Consider the following 5,502-nt stretch of genomic DNA (forward strand, 5'->3'; position numbering starts at 1 on the left):
CTGTAGCTGATCGTGTGGACAGTGTGTAGAGTGTGTGAGAGAGCACTCCTGTAGATGAGTGTGTGGACAGTGTGTAGAGTGTGTGAGAGCACTCCTGTAGCTGATCGTGTGGACAGTGTGTAGTGTGTGTGAGAACACTCCTGTAGCCGAGTGTGTGGACAGTGTGTAGAGTGTGTGAGAGAGCACTCCTGTAGCTGATCGTGAGGACTGTGAGCAGTGTGTGTGAGAACACTCCTGTAGCCGAGTGTGTGGACAGTGTGTAGTGTGTGTGTGAGAACTCCTGTAGATGAGTGTGTGGACAGTGTGTAGTGTGTGTGAGAACACTCCTGTAGCCAAGTGTGCATGTACAGCTCTCTCTCCACCTTCAATACCACGACTTAGGTGCCCTTGAGCAAGGCATCGAACCCCCAACTGCTCCCCGGGCGCCGCAGCATAAATGGCTGCCCACTGCTCCGGGTGTGTGCTCACAGTGTGTGTGTGTGTGTGTTCACTGCTCTGTGTGTGTGCATTTCGGATGGGTTAAATGCAGAGCACAAATTCTGAGTATGGGTCACCATACTTGGCTGAATGTCACTTTCACTTTCACTTAGTGTGTGTGAGAGCACTCCTGTAGCTGATCGTGTGGACAGTGTGTAGTGTGTGTGAGACATTGTCCACCATTGCTGGTAGATTGCATAGATTGCTGAGTGAGATCAGCTGGCGCTAGAGCGAAGGGAAGAAAAAACAGAAAAATATATTAAAAATCAGAGAAAAAAAAAGGAAACAAAACGAAAACAAGTGTAGAAAAATGAGTAGAAATGAAAAAAATATATATAAAAATAAAAAGGACAGATCATACCCGAGTCCTGACACAGTGTGTAGTGTATGTGAGAACACTCCTGTAGATGTGTGTGTGGACAGTGTGTAGTGTGTGTAAGAGCACTCCTGTAGCCGAGTGTGTGGACAGTGTGTAGTGTGTGAGAGAACACTCCTGTAGCCGAGTGTGTGGACAGTGTGTAGTGTGTGTGAGAGCACTCCTGTAGCTGATCGTGAGGACTGTGAGCAGTGTGTGTGAGAACACTCCTGTAGTTGATCGTGTGGACAGTGTGTAGTGTGTGTGAGAGCACTCCTGTAGCTGATCGTGTGGACAGTGTGTAGTGTGTGAGAGAACACTCCTGTAGCTGATCGTGTGGACAGTGTGTAGTGTGTGTAGTGTGTGTGTGAGATCACTCCTGTAGCAGAGTGTGTGGACAGTGTGTAGTGTGTGTGAGAGCACTCCTGTAGCTGAGTTTGTGGACAGTGGTGTAGTGTGTGTGAGAGCACTCCTGTAGCTGATCGTGTGGACAGTGTGTAGTGTGTGTGAGAGCACTCCTGTAGCTGATCGTGAGGACAGTGTGTAGTGTGTGTGAGAGCACTCCTGTAGCTGATCGTGTGGACAGTGTGTAGTGTGTGTGAGAACACTCCTGTAGCAGAGTGTGTGGACAGTGTGTAGTGTGTGAGAGAACACTCCTGTAGCTGATCGTGAGGACAGTGTGTAGTGTGTGAGAGAACACTCCTGTAGCTGATCGTGTGGACAGTGTGTAGTGTGTGTGTGAGATCACTCCTGTAGCAGAGTGTGTGGACAGTGTGTAGTGTGTGTGAGAGCACTCCTGTAGCTGATCGTGAGGACTGTGTGTAGTGTGTGTGAGATCACTCCTGTAGCTGATCGTGTGGACAGTGTGTAGTGTGTGTGAGAGCACTCCTGTAGCTGATCGTGTGGACAGTGTGTAGTGTGTGAGAGAACACTGCTGTAGATGAGTGTGTGGACAGTGTGTAGTGTGTGTGAGAGCACTCCTGTAGCTGATCGTGTGGACAGTGTGTAGTGTGTGAGAGAACACTGCTGTAGATGAGTGTGTGGACAGTGTGTAGTGTGTGTGAGAGCACTCCTGTAGCTGATCGTGAGGACTGTGTGTAGTGTGTGTGAGATCACTCCTGTAGCTGATCGTGTGGACAGTGTGTATTGTGTGTGAGAGCACTCCTGTAGCTGATCGTGTGGACAGTGTGTAGTGTGTGAGAGCACTCCTGTAGCTGATCGTGTGGACAGTGTGTAGTGTGTGAGAGAACACTGCTGTAGATGAGTGTGTGGACAGTGTGTAGTGTGTGTGAGAGCACTCCTGTAGCTGATCGTGTGGACAGTGTGTAGTGTGTGTGAGAGCACTCCTGTAGCCGAGTGTGTGGCCAGTGTTAGTGAGAAGACTCCTGTAATGGTTTTTATAATGTAGAAACTGTATATTCTATGGCCCTACCCCTAACCCTAACCCTCACAGGAAACTTTGTGCATTTTTACTTTCTCAAAAAAACTCATTCTGTATGATTTATAAGTGTTTTGAAAAATGGGGCATGGGTTATGTCCTCATAAGTCACCCTCTCCTTGTAATACCTGTGTCATCCCCATGACATTATACAGAGCTGTGTCCTGATATGTCACAAAAACAAGAGCACACACACACACACAAACACACACACAAACAGACTTACATACTTTTTTTGCCAAGTCATTGTACATAGCAGAATATAAAAAACAAAATAAAAATACTTTAATGGTATTACTACTGCAGATGTGTTCACTCTCTAACTCTCTAACTAGGTTGTGAGTTTGAGTCTTGCACAGGCAGGAAGTGAATGTACACACTCTCTTAGAATTTGTCAGTTCTTTAAAAGTCATAGTTGGAGCATTAGAGCATTCTGGGAAGTCGTGGCTTAGCGGTTAGAGAGTTATGGGCGGTCACACTGCAATTTTCGTTCCATTGACTTCCATTCATACGCATGCCAATGCGTCAGACCGGAAACGCAAGCTTATGTGAAAAAGTTTGCATTTCGCTACGTTCCAAAGTTCAAGTTTGGTGAACTCTGACCTGCAAATTCGCATCCGGTGAAGATGTGGGACCAGTAGAAGATTGATACGTCACTGCGTGACCTCTCTGTACAGAAATTCAAAAATGAAGGAAGCGCTATATAACTTTAGCTGTAGCGCAGCGTACTATTTTATATACTACATATTTAAAAGATAAAAAAAAATTTAAAAAAGAAGCTGCATGGTTTGCAGTGTCCGTTGAAACAGGAACAGATGGTACATTTGAATGAGAATGTTGTATAATTTTTTATTGCTTAGGGTGTATATATTTATAGAGAGAGAGATACAGAGAGTACAGTATAATAAGACGCTTTCAACACCGTCGCAAAAGACACAGTACAAGCACATATTAATCCACATTGTGATAATTGAGGAGAGACCGTTTTATCTTGCTCCCACCCATATTCGCTGCGGTGTCCAAAATAATTTTGCACGTTTAAAGTCTAGTGTGACCGCCCCTTTAGACTTTAACACTAAGGTTGTGGGTTTGAGTTTTGTGTGTCAATACCATTGCTGAGGTGCCCTTGAGCAAGGCACTGAACCCCGAATTGCTCTGTGTGTGTGTGTGTGTGTGTGTGTGTGTGTGTGTGTGTGTGTGTGTGTGTGTGTGTGTGTGTGTGTATGTGTGTGTGTGTGCGCGCGTGCGTGTGCGCGCGCGTGTGTTCATGCTGTGTGTGCACTTTGGATGGGTTAAATGTACAGCACGAATTCTGCATATGGGTCACTATATTTGTAAATATACTTGGCTGTATGTCACGTCATTTTAATTTGTAAATATGATGTGTTACCAAAAAAGGAAGCAGGTCCTCCACCAAGTAATATTGAATGTGTCATGTTCCCGGAGTGTCTGGAGCTCAGGAGTGTTCTGAGTCTCTGAAGCAGCCCGGCCCGTGGCACAGGAGACATATCTTGCAGTTGTCTAGGGCCCAAAATGACTGAAGGGGCCTGTAGAATGGGGTTTTGGTCAGAAGTATGCAATTTCTGAAAGTTAACGTAATTTTAGTACTGATCAACCCATCAAACTGATTAAAATAGTGTTAGAATAAAATAAAATAGACATAAACGAAAATTCATAAGATTTGACATGTCATGTTTGACAGTAAATATCAATATAGAGGTAAAAATCACAAGTTAAAGACTGTGTATTAGCCCGTGAAGTTTATGTAATATTTTGAAATAGACTTTTTAGAACATCTTAACTGACAACACTGACACCGTGGAACGGTTTTACTAGAGTTAGCAGTTTATTTAAACTGACTTAATTTTAAAATAAATGCAAGCTTTTGTAATATTTTAATTTCAGTTACATCACTGCTTGCTTTTAATTCACCAAAATGTGTCTACATGTCTTTTGAAAAAGACCACGACTAGGACTATAATCTTGCATTCATAAAATTAAATAATTCAGTTTAAGCAATTATCCTTGCCTGCAATTAAAATGAAAAGTATGGGCTTTGCTAATTAGTCGAACTAGCTAGCTAGCTGGCTAACATCTACAAATAATTGACAAAATTTAGCCTTTATTTTGTTGCCTGTTAGACTATTTTAGGCATTTCATATTGCTCATATTTCTCATTATTGTAATAAGTACTTGTCATTGTATAGTTGTGAGAGTAGCTCAGGTCTGGTCTCTTCAACAGGCTTTTAACAGATTCACTCTTAAAATACCTACATCTCCATTTATTTATTATCACAATTCACTCCTGTCCCTATGTTGAGAGAAATCATAAGATGTTACTGTAGTTATAAAACAAATATTAGTATGCATTAATTAATCTCGCAAAAAAATAAAAAATAAATAAAAATACAGTTTCAGTATTCCTCAAAATGAATAAAATAATGCAACACTGAATATGATGCAAACCTGCAATAATAAATGTTAAACAACACAAATATCCTTTATGTATTTAAATCCCATTCTATAAACCACTGTCTTTCCTTCTGACCCTTTGATGATCCGGTTCAATGCATACTAATGAACAGAAACTACTCTAGAAAACATTCTGTGTTTGAAATGTCTTCTTCTGCATTGTAAATGTACTTTCCCTTCAGCCTAAGGTGTATTCATTTCACTTTTTTTCCCACATTTCATTCTCACTTCCCAGCGCTGAAGTGTGTTTATGGGCTGCTGGGCCCCTGATCTCGCTTCCATACAGGGCAATGGCAGAATGACACTATCCAAGATCTTTGTCCAGATTCTGATGGGATGTTTATTCTGAATAATTTCATTTCGTTATAGCGTGCAGTGCCCTGTGGGCTTTATAAGTAATGTTCTAATTGCCCATTTGAAAGTTCCAGTGGGAGTTAAATCCAGACCAAGATAAATATAGTGTAAAGTATGCTGAAGTGTGGTGTTGTTTAAAGTAAATAAATGTTTATGTTCTAGATTTCTGTTTTTTTTTTCTGAAATATCATAATCTTAGTTTTTGGGATGTTGACGTCTAAGGCCCAATCCTGGCAGTATTTAGTTAAAATGTCGAGGTTGTTCTGAAGACCTATCTGGGTGTTTTAGACAGAATTAGTAAGTCGTCTGCATACAGTAAATATTTGACCTCTGTGTGGTGTGATTGTAATCCTGGACTGTTGGACTGGTCCAGAAGATCTGCCAGTTCATTGATATAGTATCACTG

This window comes from Carassius auratus, unplaced genomic scaffold, assembly GCF_003368295.1.
Source record: "Carassius auratus strain Wakin unplaced genomic scaffold, ASM336829v1 scaf_tig00028252, whole genome shotgun sequence".
Taxonomy (NCBI): Eukaryota; Metazoa; Chordata; class Actinopteri; order Cypriniformes; family Cyprinidae; genus Carassius; species Carassius auratus.